At 46.7% G+C, this 20754-nt stretch overlaps 1 protein-coding gene across 2 annotated transcripts in view; it reads right to left on the bottom strand.

The window, feature by feature from the left end:
* The window catches only part of LOC144722961 (USP6 N-terminal-like protein), a 58086-nt gene that overhangs the window by 27938 nt on the left and 9394 nt on the right, over positions 1-20754 (bottom strand). The window lies entirely within an intron of this gene.

Below are 20754 nucleotides of genomic sequence, written 5' to 3'. Positions count from 1 at the left end.
ACTGCTCTCAATACCATTCGTAATTCTTCTAATAGTATAATAAATTATATAACATGATATGTAGGAAGTGCACGAACAGATTTTAAACGTAAATGGCCAGCCCTTTCTTTGTTAGTCTGCTGTCGGACAAATACCTCTCAATGCTGCATCGGTCATGGGGTTTATTTGATCACACTTCACCACATTGGTCAATGCGGGTTGATAAAGAGGGGGAGGAGGCTGGGACTTGCTTTAGATATCAATTGCCATCCATGACTAGGTATCTATAATTTTCTGATCGCGAGCATCGCTGAGCCCAGCTCTGTACCGCATTCCCTCGTTATTCACGAACTTGCCATACGCGAGTTTGCCTATCTGAGAGTCACATCTGGAACTCTATACGATTGCATCGAGAGAGAGAAAAAGTGATGAGATAAGGTGATGAGAGAGATCGACAGAGAAATTTGGAAAACTTTAGAAGCATCTGCAGACGCTGCATGCACCACATTCATGGGCCAACATCATCATCACCCACAAGAATTCACGAACATCTCCGGAATGTATCCTTCGCGAATAACGAGGGAATGCTGCGTCACACACGGGCGGTGGCGGCGCGGGACACAGTGGGGAGGCGTTCTCGTCGCAAGGCTAGCTCGCCCTGCGTCAACAAAGATCCCCCGTATAGCGTTAACGGACTGTTGGGGCAAGTGCTGTTAGCGAGCACTTATGAAGGCTGGAATAGGCACACGAGGTTGGTGGATGGCCAGCACCATGCCCGGCCACCTTTGTCACCCCAGTGGCGATGTTTAAACACCGCATCAGGTACTCATTTAAGGCCGAGTCGACCTAGGGGAGGCCCAAAACTGGTGACGCGCTAACCGCTACACCGCCACTCCCCATACAGGCAGGTGTTCACACTTGCAAGCCGCGCCCCATCAAGCGCATCCTGTTTAGTCACCCGCGTGCACTCGCCGTCGGCAGAGTAGGAACAAGGACGCGACGTCTTCCGTATCTATCGCTGTAGCGTGCAACAACTTTAGAATCAGGATCGGAAAGGTTAATTTAGACCGGCGGAAGAATCCGATGAGCTATGAAGCTCTTTATCACAGATGTCCAGTAGAGGCACGGGGGTCAGTCACAACAACAAATAATAAAAAAAACAAAAGGAGTGGAAAGTAGAAGAAAGGTACAAAAAGTCACACACACAAAAAACACATTTGCAGTCTTTTAACAATCCATTGGTGGATGAAGGCCTTCCCACACCCTGCCGATCATGGGAGTTGTTTGAGCACACACCGCCACGATGCTCGGAGCGAGTTGGAAGGGTGGGGCCACAGCACCGGTTCACATATCACTCGGTGCTGACGTTAGCCTGAGCCGGGAATCGAACTTTGGTCGCTGGGTTCGTAGAGCAGTAAGCGATCCACTCCTGCACCACTTCTCCACCCTCAGGGTGTTCATGAAGACATCATCCATGGCTGTATAATTATGATTAGACAGCATTATGAGTTTAGTTGATAAAACTATACAAAGGCAAAGATCCCCCACAGACTGTAGGGGTAAGTGCTGTTAGTGAGCACCTATGAAAGCCGGAACGGTACACGAAGGGGTGGGTGGCCAGCACCACGCCCAGCCACCTTTGTCTCTCCAGTGCTGATATTTACACACCGCACCAGGTAAACATTTAACCCAGAGTCACCCTGGGGAGGCCCAGGACTGGTTCAAGTATTCGCCACCGATGTTGACCGTGAACGAGAATGGAACTCGGGTCGCCGGGTTCATAGCGAAGTGTCCTAACCAATGCACCACTGTACCCCAAAGACAAAGATCCCCGTATAGCCTTTACACACCGTTGGAGCAAGTGCTGTTAGCGAGCACCTATGAAAGCCGGAACGGTACACGAGGGGGTGGGTGGCCAGCACCACACCCGACCGCCTTTGTCTCCCCAATGGCGATGTATACACACCATACCAGATACTCATTTGAGGCTCAGTCAACCTAGGGGAGGCCCAGGACCGTGTCAGATAATCATCAACGGTGTTTGGCCGTGAGCGGGAATCAAACTTGGCTCGCTGTGTTCATAGCGCAGCGCGGTGACCGCTACACCACCGCTCCCCACTGTACCCCACACATGGACCACTGGGTCGTGAAGATTTTATCCACCGAGTTATTTTATCTCTCTAAAGCTCCCCAAGTGCCCCATGGAATTAGCGGGACACATCAGATTCAAGAACGTCCCGGGTGTATGTCAACATCTCGGGTGTGATGGTTTCAACTTCTCCTGTTATGTGCTGCTGAACGTCACTCGAGCTTTTTAACTTAAGAAAAAAGCACAAATACACGAGTAATACGTTGACAACATTTCAACCACACAGTTCAAACTACTGCCTCATTATGATTCGTTAATAATGGAACGTACCTTTCTGAACCTGTACTTATTACTGTTGTTTGCTTTAAGGGTGGTGTTGTCATTTTAATATTGGACTCGCATTCGGGCAGCTTAACGTTCAAATCCTGGCCGGAGCCTCAACCTGAGCTCACCTTCTTACATTATCTGTAAGGGCTTGATAAATTAGGTACAATGAATAACACTTGGTGGGACACGCTGACACAAAAAAAAACCCTCCGAGATACGTCTATTAAATGTGCACGTTTTGCCGTTAACCCAAGAGCAGTCTTCCCATAACTGTGACCACAGACACAACTGTCGCCCCAATGCTGCTGTACTAAGGGCCACGCACAGACGTCAACTTTTGTTTGAGACATATGGTGAGACGGAGGAATGCGATGCTGGGAGATAGAAGCCTGCGGAGTGGGTAGCAGATGTAATCGCACGGTTACAGGGGCTCCTAGCGTGCGCTCTCATCAGTGCAGAGAGAAAGACGATTAACATCTTCCATTTAGCTGTACAGACCGTGAGAAAAAGAGTATTTTCGCGAGCACCTATTGAGGACAACAGTATGTATGTATGTATGTCAAACTTCTTTCGCACCGTACATAGCCAAACGTGCTAATCGGAGGTGCGGGGGAAGGACAACAGACAAAACACAAAACGCACATGAGGGAGTGGTGAATTTAGGATTGTAGCTTGCCAGCCTTGGTCTCCCATCTTCTGACATTCACACACACTACACCAGGTACTCATTTTGCTCCGAGTCAACCTAGGGGAGGCAAGGGCCAACTTCAGATACCATGTACGACTGGTGAGGGTACGTGAACGGCCAGGAAATGAACCTGGGTTATCAAGATTGCAGTTGAATGTGTGAAACACGAAACTGTACGACTAGTTCCTCCACACAAAAAAACAATATCCCTTGAGCTTTACAAACAAAAAGTTAAACTGTTTGTTGTTGGTTGATAACCTAATACAGCCAGTAGGCACACAAGAAGTTCCATGGCCAGTACAGTGGTGCTGATGCTTAAGATGGGTTTTTTTATGCTGAATCAACCTCAAGAAGCCTCAGGACAGATTCAGATACCACTCGTCACTGATGTCAGCCACAGGGCTCATAGCGAAGAGCGGTAACCACGACACCACTGCTCCCCATACGCACACGCTCTCAGAAATACACAAAACAAAGACAAAGATCCCCATTTAGAATTAACAAGATGGTTGGAGAAAGTTATGTCGTCAATTACCGATTAAGGCAGGCGCGGGGGGGGTGGTGTGGCTATCACCACACGTAGCCACACACAAAAGCATAACCACGCAAACTGTAAGAGTAAAAGCAGTTACACATGCACACAAACAGACACAGATCCCCCAAATAGCCTTAAACAGAATGTTTGGGCAAGTGCTGTTCGCGAGCACCTATGAAAGCCAGCACGGTGCACGAGGGGGTGGACGCCCGGCCGCCTTTGTCTCCCCAGCGGCGATATTTAAACACCACACCAGGTACTCATTTGAGGCTGAGTCGACCTCAGGGAGGCCCAGGACCGATTCAGATAATCGTCACTGATCTTGGCCGTGAGCGGGTGTGGAACTCGGGTTGCCGGATTCGTAGCTCAGCGGGGCTCACCGCCACACTACCGCTCCCCACTACCGTGTGCACACACACGCACGCACCCGCTCACCCCTGCAACGGGCCAGTGTTTGTTTAGTCTGGATACAATCTTCAATGCTTCCTGCGAGAATTGCTTGGGGGAATTCAGCTGTCAGCTTCGACAAGGAGGCACGTCCTGGGAGGGAATCGTGAGCGGAGGATTGAAGTGTGTCAGACAGAACGGGTGAAAGGTGCCTGGAAGGCTTTCAATTTGAAACATAATCATCTCTTAAAGAATGCAATAAAGAGAACACACTGTCTGTCAAGAGCCTTCAAATATATTTCCCTGAACCAATGATAAATTTAATTTGGAAAAAATAAAGGTATGCCGTAGTGTCTTTTTAACAACAAGCACAAAGTATTTATCCAACTGTTAGGGAAGTGTAAGTACAGAAGTCAACTTGGGCCCAAGGAGTGGCAGCCAAGGTTTGGAATTTGTCCAAAAGGGAGTTACACCGGGGAGATGGAGCCATTAAAGCAACTCACATTCAAGCGCTCGGTGGATTGTTGCATCACAGGTTCATCAGGGATGGCGATGGCTTGGGGAGGCATTTATCCAGCAGTGGATGCATCAGGACTGATGATGAACATTTAGCAAACGAAAGCCTCGCCCCGAGTCCCAAGACTCTTTTTCAGGAGGCTCCTGCGCTCAGGATGCTTGGATTCATTAACCGGTTTTATAAATTTGAGAGGAGTACTGAGGAAAGGCAAGCATACGAGGGGATAACACTCAAACAATCTACCCAGGTATACCAGATACCGACTTGCTTGTACTCATGTCTACAAGCACCCAAATATCCCCGCAGGTTGGCAGTCCCAGACACAAAGTGTGGCCCCCAACCCAGCCTCCAAAGAGCTGCATAAGATACATTTGGTAAAAAACCAAGGCTAAAGAGATTTGTCCAATGTTAAATTCCAGTCAACTAAAGTTTACATAAACTCAAATGTTAGTGGCTGAGAAAGCAGTTTACATTCAAAACTTTCCTTCGTTTTGCTAAGAGAGAGATGGCCACTGCTGCTCAGTAAATCTAAATATAAAAATACAAATAAGACAACATAAATATATATAAATATGGTAAACACGCGCGTACTTTTGCCTAACCATTGAACAAAGATAGTTAGTTCAACGCACGCTTTAGATGCACTTCTGCGGCCGTCTGGAACGATCTTCATTCCGACATTAGGAAGCCACTGGAGCTATGCAATTTTAAATCTAAATTGAAAACTCATTTTTTTATTAAAAGCTTTCGTGACTGCAGGGATTCATATTCTTGGTTCTTTCGGTAAAGTCACGTAGAAGGGAAACAATAAAAAACCTCCACTTTTTTAAAATTTGCTTGCTGTGGTTTTCACACCTGATGATGATTTCTTGTGCTGCAATCGAAACGTCGTGAGAATTTTATTGTTTTATATATTTTTTATTTTATTGTTTCCCTTCTACGTGACTTTACCGAAAGAACCAAGAATATGAAAACTAATTTCTTTAGAACTGCTTTTGGTGTTTAGTTAGTTGTCCTTCCACCTCCACATCCGGCAAGCACGGTTGGCTATATACGGTGCAAAATAAGTTCAACAAACACACAAACAAACTGTATATGCCATTGTAACAACAGCAGAGTTAATTAACGACGGCAAATGAACAGCCCTTGTGTTAACCTACTGCAGGATCAAGGCCTTCCCACACTGCGTGGGTGATGGGGGCTCTATGACCAGACTTTATCACGCTTGGCCAGTGCGGGTTGGCACGACAGGGTGCTTATAATGGAAAAAAAGGAAAGATGTTTGACCCTTTCTGGCAATAAAGCAGGTGTTTTGATTTAAAGCTTTCGTGACTGCAGGGATTCAAATTCTTGGTTCTTTCGGTAAAGTCACGTAGAAGGGAAACAATACAAATATATAAAAAAATTCTCACAATATTGTTTTATATTTTTATTATTTAATTGTTTAATATTTTGTATTATTTTATTGTTTCCCTTCTACGTGACTTTACCGAAAGAACCAATAATATAAAGCAGGTGTTAGAAACGCTCTGATAGTGTTGGTGTAGAGGCCAATCAATTTCAAAGACAATGCCCATAATTATCAGAGCATGTTTGTTTGCATGTTCACCACAAGTACGTGGAGTTAATGCAGGGGGTTTTTTTTGCTATAAAGAATAAAACCTTATTTTTCATACTTTGATACTGGCAAAAAAGTCCCATGATATATGGTGCAGAGGTACAGTCCACCAATGGTTGTTACCGCACTGCCCTCTGCTGTCAACCACGAGGTTTATGAAAAAGGTGGTCAAATTTAAATTAAATAAAGTATTCAGAAACATAACACACGTGCATATACAGCGCGTGGTGTATACATGTGCTGTATACTCCATGTACACCACTGCGACAAGACAAATTATCCTGTTTTGTTGCCAGAAAAAAGGGGAAAACCTATTCTCAAGACAAATTATGTTATGTATTATAATTATTACGCCTGTTTACCCAGGAAAGGCTCACCGAGTCAGTCTCATGACCCTTTTTCAGAAAAATCCTGCCAAGTTTTATGCATTAGGGAGGTAATGATTGCCGTGTATATTCCAATTGAGTATTTTTTAGATAATCAGCGAATAATTACTGATAGCTTCCAAGCTACAGTGGATGAGCCCCAGTATCTATCTAGTCTTCAGCTGGAGTCACGAGTTTTCACGCGTTATCTTTTTATTCACGCGTGCGTGGCCACCGCACACCTCGGTTTGTCCCGTATGGGGCACATGATGATGATGACGAGGACGATTTGGTCCAGTCTAGCCCTGGTGAAGTCCTCCACGGCGCACGGCAGACCAAGAGAAGCGCCGTGGCCTGTGTTTCACGGCGGGGTTTGCAAGAGCATCCTCAACACACACACACTTGTTGCTCACTGGAGTGTTGAGTATATTCGCCATCTCAAAATGCTCGCAAGAGAGAGCAAAACAAACCAAGGCGGAATGTAAACATGTGCAAAGTAATTAAAAACGGCAGGCAATAGGGAAGGGTAACATTCATTCCAAGAGCAGATCAAACATGAGAAACAGCTGCTACATCCGTGCCGCAGATTAAAAAGTCTCAAATGCCACCGTGCTCAAACGAGGGCGGGATGGCACTCATATCTCCACTGGCCGCCTTGGGCCCAGTGGTGGAAATTCCACATTCCTAATGGTGTTGGCCCAGTCCTCTCCACAGAAAAACCACGAACGACTTCCCAGAAAGTGGCAACTCATTTCATTGACCACAGGGAGGGGCCGACTGGCTGAATAAACACGTACAGGCCTTTATAAAAACTACCACTGGATGAAGGCCCACCGATGACGCCTTGTGGGCCATTTGGGTTGTTTGAGCATACTTCACCACTCTGGTCAGTACGGGTTGGTGACGGCGGGGAGCAGAGACATTGTAGTAATGAAGTCCAACAGACTTTTATGCACTGGCCTGCTGCCCAACTACATACCGTCACAGCCTATAACACCTGTTACACATGCGTATCATCCATCAAAATAGTATCCAGGCTTAAAATCCTGCTTAGCAACTGATATCTGATAAGACAGGGTACATTCCGGATTGTTTAGGCATGGTGAAGTCTCACAAAGTACGGGACAAAATTAATCTGAAAATTCTCCAAATGTTGGTGCCATCCAATTGTTCGTTGACAAACATAAGATTCGGGGTGGTACAACGATCCCGGTAAACCCTGCAGCACTAGGGGCATGTCGAGGTGTCCCCAGCATGGATATCGGCGGGAGTTGTGTACTATGACAGCCAGATTTTCCACCATCAGGCTAAAACCTGCGTATCTATAGTTCAATGTTAATGTGCCGTTTTATTGAGGGACTACGACTGTGTGCTGTTATCTTGGTGTGGTCTGAGACCATTTTGTTGTTGTTTTTGCTACGTTTCCCAAAAGCTCGATAAATCGGACTATTATATATAAGTGATACATTAATTTTGTACAGGGACTCCTGAACTTACAAACTTGCGACTTAGGAACTTTCAGAGATACGAACAAACCTGTCCGTATGTCCAGTTGCCCATTCGGACCGAGAGCCGTTAATTCAACCGCCACGCAACAGGTGGCGGTGGTGGCATCTACATCTGCAGAACGTGAAGAACCAGTGGCATCTACATCTACAGGAGATTACAAAACTTTTAAAGCCATTCCCCGTGTTTAGTGTACACGCCGTACAACATGTTTGGAATCGACAGGAGTGAAGTTGGACTTACGAACAGACCTCTTGAACCGAACTCGTTTGTAAGTAGAGCCCCTGTATTTAATTTTATTTAGTGACTCGCTTACCATTTCCTCTATTTTGCACTTCGTTTTTTTGTCTTGTTTGCTGTTGTAACTTGCCGACCAGCCCACACTGGACATCGATGAAAAAGGGCTTCCGTAAGTTCATCGGACTCCTCCTCCAGTCTCAATAAAGCTTCCGATAAAGATTCCGACAAGCGCATTTGGCGAGCATCCCGAGCGAAACCCTTGATGGGAGACGGACATGGGGGGGGGGGGAAGGACCGCAACGGTGATGGATGCTCACGGGAGCTTTACGTGGCGGCTGATTAGGGAGGGAGACGATAAGATTAAGGGCTCAAGTACTTTGTGATTAACTGCGACAGGAAACGGGGGATTCGTGCCGCTTTCGGGCGTACGCCTTCCTCAGTTCGCATGGGTAATGTCCAGGCCACCTCCTCGTCACGTTGGGCACAATACTCTCCCGGGCAGGTGGCCGTGGGGCCAACGCTCACTGCAAGGCTGCCCCGTCTAATAAAAAACAACTGCAGAAACGATCATTTTCCACCAATGTTACCCTGATTGTACTGATAAGCGTCACGTCGCGAAATTAGCTTATCGATGGAAATCTCTCCAGCACACGTACAGTGCTATATGTGTCGCTGTACTGCCCCCTACTTCTCTCTGCACAGCCCCACAGCAGTCTAAGACACCTGCTATGCATGGTGGTTGCCCATCCAAGCACTATCCATGTTATCTGCTTATCTTCTGAGTTTGGGCGCATTTCGGGTGATTTTAGTCATCGGTTCAACTTTCATACGAATTGGACGAATTATTTTTCAATTCTTGACCACTGTTATAACACTTCCTCTTTCAGCCATTTGAAAATATTGGGCGAGCAGTAAAAACGTTGCAGCACATATGGGCAAGTTACTCAACACGGGAATGGGTTCCGCTTTCGCTCCAGCTGCGTTGAACGCGCCGGAAAGTTTCTCCATGAGCTACAGGTTGCCAGCCCTGTGGGGTGGGTGGCTTACGTGCATACAGCGCTCTATGATTAAGGCACAGCACTCACGATAACAGCTTCCCTCTCATGCTACAATTTCCATATCACAAAGGGCTACTTTCAATTTCTCTCAGGGGTGTGTGTGTGTTTAATACGTGTGTCTTGTGTTCATGCAATTCGGCTATGGCCATTTAATCCGCATAATGGTGAAATAAACAATGGCACAGGAATGTGGAATTTCTAGCACTCGCTCAGGGTTGTCAGAGGAGATGAGCCCCAGCGCAGCTCTGACTCGTGACTTCAAACGAAGAACAATTTATTCGGGATTAAATTATATCATGCAATGCATTTGCAACAGAGTGAATTTCAAGTTGAACCTTATTTTATATATGTTACACGGATGCTCCCGTTTAGCCAGTTGCCCGGCTATTTCATAAGGGAGATCCGTGGTGCATGAGCAGAGCAGGAATAGCAAAAATAAAAGACAAAAAACATCCATTTTGCAGGGGATGCATAAAAAGGGCCTGTGGGTCTCGTGAGACAATTCTTTTGCACCTTACGAGGTCAGCTGTGGGGTTTGCAGCGTCTAGAATGACTTCGTAGGCCAATTCTTGAGAGGCAATCCTTGCCACAGCCACTGAAGGTGAATGCGGTGGCAGCTGCAAAAGTGTTTGATTTTTCTTAACGTAGCTCTCTCTTGGTCAGAGGATGCATAAAGGAACAAATGTAACCATTATTTTGTTATCCAAGCACCAGACAAAACAAAAACTGCATTTTTCATTTAAACCTCACTGCGTTCAATACTCTTTAGGCACGTCTTACTTTGGGATTTTGGCCATTTCCTTCATAATACGATCGTTCCAACTCCTACGAAACGCAGTTTCTTTCCCCAAGTTGAAGTCACGCTAAAGGCAGGGCAGACGAGGACCCAATGTTACGCAATTACCCTTTACATCATACTTGTGTGGATCTGAAGTACAATACACCAAAAACCTGTATTATGGATGAGTCGCGAAAGCCTACGTGTTAACCTGGCTATATCTTTATTGGGTATTTTTACATGCATGGGAGGAAAATCGAGTGCCCAGAGAAAACCCACGCGAAAAAGCGGACGTCATTTAACAAACAGTCACAAAAAACAATTGACTGTATTCGCTGCCTACTGGCCACCTCTAAGCCCTGCCCGTCGGTGTGTGTGTGTCCCGCGCGCACGTGGCGGTGTCTCCGTGCGCGATCGGCCACGCGTCGTCGCCCCAAAGCGCTGGCTTCATGACGAGTGACAGTCAGCGCGGCCAGCTGCTTCACCAATCTGCTCAACGCACCCCCCCCCTATGTCACCCTGGGGACTGGCAGAGAGGGGGCCAGTGTTGCAGGGGAGGAAAATTGGGGACCAAAACCTGCGATAACAACTATTTTCTGCGACAATGCACATAGGAAAGCTTTCACTCAAATGTACTTCCTATGCGTGGTTGTGTTTCGCGATACAACCCCAGAAGATGTTTCACGAAGCTTTAACAACAACGACTCACTCCGAACAAATTACGAGCGAAAAGTTTTTTTTATTTCTTAATATTACTTGTGCACTTTTTGTTGATACGAGACTTTCGCTTTTTTTTACATTCAGCCCACTGCCCGAGCTCCTTCCATCAATGTCAATTCAAGCGAGTTGGGAAAAAAGAAAAGGTTGACACGCCATCCCGTCCGCTGGTGCCAACTCCAGCGAAACGCACTTGTTTTCCCCAAGTTGAAGTCACGCTAATGGCAGGGCAGACGAGGACCCAATGTTACGCAATTGCCCTTTACGTCATTCTTGTGTGGCTCGGAGATACAATACACCAAGCGTAAGAAGTCTTTCAGAAGAACAACAAGGAAATTTCTTGTGGCGTGCCCTCCTTCACACGTCGCAGTTGCACACACCCTTATATTTCCACCTCCGCAAAACGCACTTGGCACGAATACTTCTTTGCGACAAGGGCATAGCCACAAAAGCACCATTCGACAATCCACGCAGCTGCCGGACTCTATGATGTATAACATTTGGTTGGCTCCAATGGAACTTGCAAAACGTTTACATGTTTCATGACTGTAACGCTAATGCCAGCGATATTTCACGGTTTCAGCTGCACACTAACCCCGCTTCCCCAAAGACTCCATACTTGTGTAGTGACATCGTTTTATGTCACTGTGCGAAGCGGACCTAGGAGAGGCACGGCGTGCGATGTTCATCGCAGACACCACTGAAGGTGGATGCAGTACCGGCCCTAGCGGGGCTCGGGGAGCAATGACTGACATTGACGGATGGCACCACGCTCTGCGTGCAGTGCCAGCCTGTACAGGATAGGGTGCGAGAGTGCAGGTCACGGAACGGGGCTGCAAGGGGCCATGGTACTCTGGTTGACCCCGGAGGACATGTGACCAGAGGTGTCTACCCGGGGGCCCCCAAAGGGGGGCTGGGGTGATCACGTGTCAGGCCCGGGAACCCGCTCGGGGGTTCTCGAAGGTGGTCGTGGCCAGGGGCGGAGCGGGCCCCGCCACGGGATATACAAGCCGGGTCCCCCAGTGGGACCGGCTGCTGTTGTTATCCTGAAGAATCTACGTTCTACGTCCCAGAAGAGTCACCAACACGTGGACCTGGACCCAAGTTGGGGTCCTGTCCATTGTAGCCTGGTGGTCCACCACCATAGGATGCTATCTGGTAAAGGGGCAGTTACCCCTTTGTGTTCGTGTGTTGGTGTTAATAAATGTGTTGCCTCCAAAGAGTACGTCTGTGACTCAGTTGAATCCACTACACTTGTTCCCACATTTCTTGGACTTTTCATTATTATACGAAATATTCCCAACGCCCATCTCAAAACATTAGAGAAATGAAAGTATCGTGGAGAAAAGAAAGTTCTGAAAGTCAGTTAAAGCTGTGACCTACAGAATAATTCATAGACTAACAACTCAAGTGTCCTATAATGCAGATAAGCATAGCAGCCAGTTGTGAGGTGCTGCAATGAAAAATGCTAAAATAACTCAAATTGTTCATCAATATGGCAAATGTGTACTGTTTCACCATTAATGAGAATCTACATTAAAGTATGCCATTGCTAATGACTTATAACATACTGAGCCAGCTATTAGTCGTAAAACATACATTTATTTTCATTGGTTACTTTTTATCAGTATAATATTTCCAAATTAAAGAAATGCATTCGGTAAAAAAGGCATCACATTTATCATTTTAAGTGTCAGTTCAAGCCTCCGTGTATCTTGGGATGAACGTTCTCTGACAACCTTAACACCCTCGCAATGCCATCACAACATGAATAACAACAACAACTAAAGGCAGCGGTGCACTTTAGTAAATTATAGTTATTATTACGCACGTTTACCTCGGAAAACCTCACTGAGCCTCTTGACTGTTTTTCAGAAGGGCCCTGCCGAATGTTTGCACCAGGAGGCAATGATTGCGTGTAGTGATTCGAGGGTAATTTCTGTCAAATTTGGACCATGACGTTGGCACGCAATGGCCTACTCCAAAACCTCGCATCGCACAGGCACACTTGGAGCCATCACCATCACCGAGTGGCGAATGGCGGCAGTTGTTTAAGTGTTTGTGTGCGCTTCGTTTAGTTCCCCTAAAAGCAGCTGTAACGACATCAGATTAAGAAAGCACAGCTGTATTCTTGAGTAATGTGATCATGGTGAGGCAGCTGTACTTTGTCAAACCTTAAGTACTAATTCAGTATATGCAGAAATCCACAAACGAGGAAACGTACTGGAGAGGTGGAGAATTCGTTTTTTAAGCTAAACTTCTGTAACGAGGGCTACTGTACTTAAAAAAAACACTTCCTCCGGAAACGATTCCTTGAATACAACATTATAAAATTAATTAACAGCCATACACACATCACATACAAGCGAGAAAGCCACCCGAAATGTTAACATTTCGCAGCTCAGCTTTTCCATCCCCCGCCACAGGAAAATCGACGGTCAGGGTGTACTGTGCGTCATCACGGAATATTAAAACGACGGCGGTGAGCAGCCTCACCACACCACACCACATTGTACAAAACAAAGATGAAGATCCCCCGTATAGCCTTAACCGACTGTTGGGGCAAGTGCTGTTAGCGAGCAGCACCTATGAAAGCCAGCACGACACACGTGGGGGTGGGTGGCCAGCCCCATACCCGGCCACCTTTGTCTCCCTAGTGCTGATGTTAAATACGCATTGCACCAGGTTGTCATTTTAAGGCTAAGTCGACCACACACACACAATTGCAAACCCACACACACACACGAATATAAAGGACTGCCATACAGATGAGGTAAGTGCTGTTCCCAAGCACCTAGGAAGGCTGGCACAGAGCACAAGTGGGTAGTTTGTCCACCGCCACACCTAGAAGGCCTGTCTTCACAGTGCTGATGTTTGACCTCGAGCGCATATAAAACAGGTCCAGATATTCGTCGATGATGTTGCCGATGAGCGGGAATGGAAGTCAGGTAACCACGTGCTTTTTTCGCAGTGCACTAACCACTGCACTGCTGTTTCTCACACACACAGACATATATATACAAATTTAAAAGAATGGTGTTTTTTTTGCACAGTAAATCATGACCGGGCTGAGACCATCAACTCAATTCACTTGAGAACCCAGTTTAATCACGTGTCTGTAGATTCGAACTCAGGACACCGATGGTGCATGCTGACTCGGTCCGAAAACATCGTTAATACTCCCTGAGCCACCCTGCCACTGCCGCAGTCTTTCAGCGGTGACATTACACCCTGGCAAACAATTTCCCAAGGTGGCGAGATGTTTAATACCTTGCCTGGTATACAGGAGGCCGTGGGATCAATCCTGACCCTGATGCTTGTACATTTGGCGTTTGCGCATTCTCTCCCTGGTCGTGTGGAATATTCTCCGGGTCTTCCGATTTTCCATCCACATTTAGAATCAACATGCGTTTAGAGTATTTGGCGACAATACATTTCCACGGGATAAGTCACTTCGTTGAGCTATTATTTGTGGCCAGATAGCTTCTGAAAAAGAGCTACATAGCTCAGTGGACCTTACCTGGTACAATTACAGTATTTTATAGTTTATCCAAGTGGTGCAGTAGTTCGCGTGCTACGCTACGATCCCAGCAACCCAAGTTCAATTCCCAGCCACGCCTAACATCATTGGCAAGTGATATCCATGCCGGTCTTGGGTCCCCCACCTTCACCGATCAGTACTAAGACGGTAAAGTATGGTAAAAAAAAAATACAACCGGCATGGGGATTGGGGAAGCCTTCATCCAGCAGTGAATTGATAATGGGCTGTACATTATATATAGATAATTTGTTGCCCATGCTTTTGGTTGCGACAATGCAACAACGCAGGCTATTCGCTCAAAGGCTCATTTGAAGCGGGGCACGGTGACACACGGGGAGCGATCAACTTGGTTTTCTTGTCCCAACATTTACTCTCTTTGTTCTAACTCCAGCCGCGTGGTGCTGTGGGTGGAACGCCACACTCGCAACTGGAAGGTCACAAAGTTAAGATTCTTTTGAGAGGGTGGTCGACCTGGCTCATTATCCCTTCTGAGTTCATAACAGGAGCCAATACGAGAATGTGCAATCTCCACCACTCATATCGGCTGTCTGCGCACAGAGACATTTTGGTAAGGATTATTTGTTTTTAGGCAAATGTGTGGAAACACAATCCCAGATTCAACAACACCATTTACCAAGACGTTTACCTCTGGGGCAGCATTAGAGCGACCAAGGGAAGTAATGGTGGTGGGCAGACCATAATGACGAACGTAACTCAATTTCGGCAGACGCTCTGACCTAATTTGCCTGGGACTTGCTTGGGAAAGCGTGACGCTGGCTATAAGAGGGAGCCATGGAAACAACAGGCAGAGTGAAAAGCAAACGCTGGAGGGCATGGGAACGTGAGGAGCCTTGGTTTGGCACAGGCAGTGTTGGCCAATTCCCCTAAGTCAAAACAACTCCGCAAATCTAAGCGAGACGAAAATATCGTACCATTAAAATGTATGCGGAGTTCGATTGCTGGATACTAATTGATTAGCTCTCCAACAAAACTAAGATTTAAATTATTATGCTTTAAAGATCTGAAACCCTGCCTTGCCCCTTAAGATTCCTAAGCGGGTGCTCTTTGAGATTGTTTCTTGTTTTGCATCAGGCTTTGATTTGCACCCTTGCCAAGCTCAGTGGGGAGAAGGCAGAAAAGAGGACTTCAAAGGTGGTGAGTCTTTGCATGTGTGTGCATGCGTATGTGCACGTGTGTGAATGTGCATATGTGTGTGTAAGAGTGTTTGTGGGGAGCGGTAGTGTAGCGGTTAGCGTGCTGCGCTACGAACCTGGCGACCCGGGTTCGATTACCGCTCACGGCCAACACCGGTGGCAATTATCTGAACCGGTCCTGGGCCTCCCCGAGAGCGACTCAGCCTCAAATGAGTACCTGGTGCGGTGTGTAAACATCGCCACTCGGGAGACAAAGGCGGCCGGGTGTAGTGTGGGACACCCATCCCCTCGTGTACTGTGCCAGCCTTCATAGGTGCTCGCGAATAGCACTTGTCCCAACAGTCTGTTAAGTCTACATGGGGGATCTTTGTCTTTGTGGGTACCGGTAGAGCATCGGTTAGTGTGCCGACCCGGTGAGTTCGAATCCCCCTCGCGGCCAACACCAGTGACGCCTATCTGAACCAGTCCTAAAGCTCCCCGAGGTTGCCTCAGCCATAAATGAGTTGACAGTGTGTAAACATCAGAATTGAAGAGACAAAGGCAGCTGGGCGGAGCGCTGGCCACCCACCCCCTCGTTTGCCACCCCCAACATCCTGTGTAGACAACATTCGGGATATTTGTCTTCATTTGCATATGAGCAGTGATGGCCACGACCAACCCCTACCGTACCATGCGGACCTTAACGAGTGCTCGATTACAGAAACTGCCCCAAAAATACATCAGGCTACATGGGAGATTATTTCTTTCACTCTATATATGTGTGTGTGGTTGCGTCCAGCATTGTGGTAAACGACCTCTCTACTCCCCTGGCTGTGATTTGAACTCCCGACCGTCCTATTTTGGAGTCACGTCCTCGCCAACGCGCCACCTGACCCGGCAATGAAAACACTGCAGCAGCAAAACAAAACTGAATTAAAAAAAACAATCCGACCGAGGGTGCCAACACGTCGCGTTACGACGAGGGTGCGCGGATTCCTTGCGCGCCCCCGCTGATTTGATATGGAAAGAATTCGCAGCTACTCAACCACAGCCAACGCGCTAGCCCGCGGTACACACAAACACCGGCACAAACGCCCTACTATAAGGGAAAGGGCCAGGCAGACCGTGTGACATTTGTGTTGACCGTGCTATGTTGTGGTGCAAGCCTGGAGGGGGGGGGGAGGTTGGTGGATTAAGTAGAGATGGAGTCATCTGCTGGAGGAGCCACTCGGTTAGTGGCCGGGAAAGAAACGAGAGCCGACAGCGTTGAAGCCCTGGGTTTTTGGCACAGGGGCTGGGTGTGTCTCTCCTGGGTGGATCTCTGCAGACTCACAACGGTCATGTCCCACCACTCGGCTGGCAACCATGAAGAGCCTCGGTTTGAATCTAAAATCGAGTCGACCTGTGATTGAATCCATTTAGGTACTGACCGAATAAAACACTTGTACATTTTTATTGTACCGCTTTCAATGACAAACCTAAGCAATTTAACTTCGGCTGCGTCATGTCACGAACGACATGATTCGTGCGAGTCTTACGCACTGCACTCTGCTCCCCTCTACGCACTCTCAACTCAAGCATCCAAGGCTTTCTGTTGAAGCCGCAAGTCAGCCTTTGCTCAGTGGGAAATCGCTCACTCTTCTTCTGCTCCCGTAAATCTGGAACTCCCTTCCCCCAGCCATTCGTGCTGTCAACTCTATGCCTACGTTCAAGTCCAGGCACAAGACCTTTCCTTTTTTCACCTCTGCATATTGCCGACCACCTCTCTCTGTAAAATAGACATGCCCACCGTTTCTGTGTAGTAATTGGAGATGCGGTCATATTTGAACCCTATGTATATATGACCAAATTTAATTATATTGTAAATTTGATCCTTCACCTTACCGTAACCAATTAAAGGCAGTACACACAACCGTGTGTATGTGCAGTTTGGGTGTATGTGCAGTTTGGGTGTATGCGTAGTTTAGTCCGATTTCCTCCTGCTTGCTAAAGTGCTCAAACAACTGAATTTCCCAAGCAGTTAAACAAGAACACTACCCAGCAGACAACTGGGATGCAGTCATGGTCAGCGGTGATTATCTTTAAAAAACTGAAAGCAAAAAGAGGGAAATAAAGGAAAGACTTAAAAAATAGGATGACTATGAAAAGGAGGCAAGGACATCATTAAATCAATATTCGCATTTTCAGTTTGCCATCACATCCTCATAAGTGAACGAGGAATTTTTTGGAAATTGTAAATCCATGTGCCATGGGACAGCGGATAATTATACCGGTAGCGTGGACTTCGAAATGTTAATTAATTCTCTGAAACGATTCCTTTAATTGGCCTGTCATTGATATAATAACAATGAGATGGGCATGCAGATATGCTATGTGAGCGGGTGCACATACAAAATGAGATGGCACACACGAGTCCACACCGACCTCTCTTCACCCTACCCCACTGATCTATTTTTTTCAACATGGGTTTTCCAGCGTTGTGTTTTGGCCTGCTCCCCCATCTGCCATCTGCCAATATTGACATTTATGAGTGTAGGTGCCCACGTGTGCGCCTGAAACGTTATACGACTTAATAAGTTGTGCAATCAAGCGCTTTGTTTTGCTTACGAAAGCCAACAGGGTTGTGTTTGTGGTGGCGTTATTAGAGATGTGTGGGTGGAAATCAGTACACAATGTGATCAACGTGACGAAAGTGATGTTCATCATAAAACAAACTACTCCCAAAAGGCATGTAACACGTATTTACTCGTACTGAAAAAAATTACAAGCAGAAAGTGCTTGTTTCCTCCCAATTATATTCCAATCACTCGACTGGGAATTGTGTCAAGAGAAGTAGACATATTTATATGTTTGGAACTCGTGAAGCTAGCAGCGGACCACCTTGTTGTACGATATCAGCCCTGGATGATGATATCAACTGAAGTCGCTTTCGTTGGCCTCTTAATCCACACCCGGGGTACACCTTTAGCAATAAATCGAAAAAAAAACTGCAGTCCTTGCCGAGTGAACGGGCACCATTTAATGAGACTTAGATCCGAGCGATTCCTCAGCTTTTAACCCAGAATCATCTCAGGGATGCTGGTTCAGTGCTGATGAGGGGCGCAAGCGCCTTTTGTCAACCGCAGCCAACCCCGCGCTTCTTTAATTCCCGTCCTTTGTTAATCTGTTTAGCAGGATGCAAACCTATCAAGATTCACTGTCTCAGGAACACGGAGTCAAGCGGGTTGCATTTTCCATTTCCGTGCCTTTTCATGGTTACCACCGGCACATAACGGCCCACTCTTAGGGACGGAGTTCAAGGGAGTAAAAAAAAGCGTGCGTAAATTTACTCGCTGGGAACGGTGCTGAAAAAAAAAGTCCATCGAGTTGCCCAAAATGAAGTGTTACCTTTTGCTAAATCACATTAAACGAATGCATTTATTTTATTCTATAGCGGCACTATGAGTTTTTTTTTCTAACTGCAGCGAAACAAAAAATATCGTATTTACCGGTATGTACAGAATGCGGGTCGCTATGTGGAACTTTAAATACACCTGCAATAACAGGCACCGAGAAATGCATTCACCATTCAGGGAGATCGCTCAGAACCCACGAAGAGTGAGCCACCCGCCACCCAAAGGCCACCCGCCCACCTAAAACCCAAGGTAGATTTTTACTGAAAGGGCATGTGCTCTTACAACTTACCAGTGTAAAAACAAAAAAAAATCCTTCAAGATTCAACCAGCTCTGCATACGTGCATAACGAACGGAGGCTTTGGAAATTAGCCAAACTCAATATGGTCAAGGCAATGAAATAAAGGAACATAGAGGCCAAAAACTACATTTGGTCTTTTTACCTTGTAGATGCACACTCAGGCTGTGTGTTTCTGCCTGTCCGACATGAGTTGCAGCTTTGTTTATCTCACGAATTAAGCTTCAAACCCATGTTGGACAGCCCAAGTCACGCAGCCTAAGTATCTACAGGACAAAATCTCAAAGTTGTTTTGGGTTGTATCTTCCATTAAATAAATTGAAGAGAGTTATAAATAAGTAGAAGCCAAAGGTTGGTTGCATAACCTTTCAACAAGCATCAAATCCAGCCAGCTTTGTCTCTGCGGTGCTGGTGCTCGAACGCCTCGTCAGACACTCATATCAAGGCCGAGTTAACTTCGGGAATTGCCATTGCAGGGTGAGGTATCACTCACTTCCAGGGCGACATGTTCCATGTCTGGGAATCGGACCCATAGTCCCACGCACGCACACACTCGCTCATAGCCACACGCACGCACACACGCACCAACAAATACAAACAAGCGCACAAGCGTGTGGCACATTGGCACACAAAGACGCATTCACACGCACAAGTGGCGTTTACACAAGTATTACAGCAAGCGCATAACCGCACTCACCCACTCATACATGAAAAAAGACAAAGACCCCCGTGTAGCCTTAACAGCCTGTGGGGGCAAGTGCCGTTCGCGAGCGCCTATGAAGACCCGCTCGGGACAGGAGGGGGTGAGTGGCCAACACCAAGCCCGGCCGCCTTCGCAAAATTATGCACGCACACACGGGCACATGTACGGAGGGTTTGATGGGCGAGTGTTGGCGGCTGGGTCGTTTAGCCACCGTGCGTTTTAGGCCAATGCATAACGCTGTGCTCAAACCACACCCACGTGACCACCAAGCCGACCGTAAAACAAAAACGGTGGAAATATGGATGAGAAAAAGCACTGTAACCCATTTCTAAAATTGAATGTTTAAAAATTGTATTAACAAGTAATCAATGCCACTTTCAGAAGTCAGGATGATGATGTGCTAATGGTTTTATTTTACATTAAAACTCCCCCAGCCCCTGAGCATGACCAGGCTCAACACATTGTGTTTTCCTCTGCCCATGACTGGCTATCTCTCTCTCACTCTCTAAAATAAATATGCACAAAATTCTTTACATGTGTGTCCTGAGATGCAAGTTGCATTTAGACACTATGCAAACAACAAAAAAACTGTACTGCATTAGAAAAAAAGTAATGACTATCCGAGGGTACACAAAACTCAAGCCACAGCAAACAAACCAATTTCATGGGACACCCACTCATGTTATAACGATGCATCGAGAAACACATTAACGATTCGTACGCTCACGACACAAGCATCAAACAAATGGCGCGCGGGAGACTCAATGGTTTTACATTTACACATGCGGCATGTCACGGGTTCGCATGACCCGCACCTCTGATTAGCACGGTTGACAACATATGGTGCGAAAGAAGTTCAACATACATACATACATACGACCC

Source organism: Lampetra planeri, chromosome 16, assembly GCF_965212315.1.
Source record: "Lampetra planeri chromosome 16, kcLamPlan1.2.h2, whole genome shotgun sequence".
Taxonomy (NCBI): Eukaryota; Metazoa; Chordata; class Hyperoartia; order Petromyzontiformes; family Petromyzontidae; genus Lampetra; species Lampetra planeri.
This window is presented reverse-complemented; position numbering and strand designations above follow the sequence as displayed.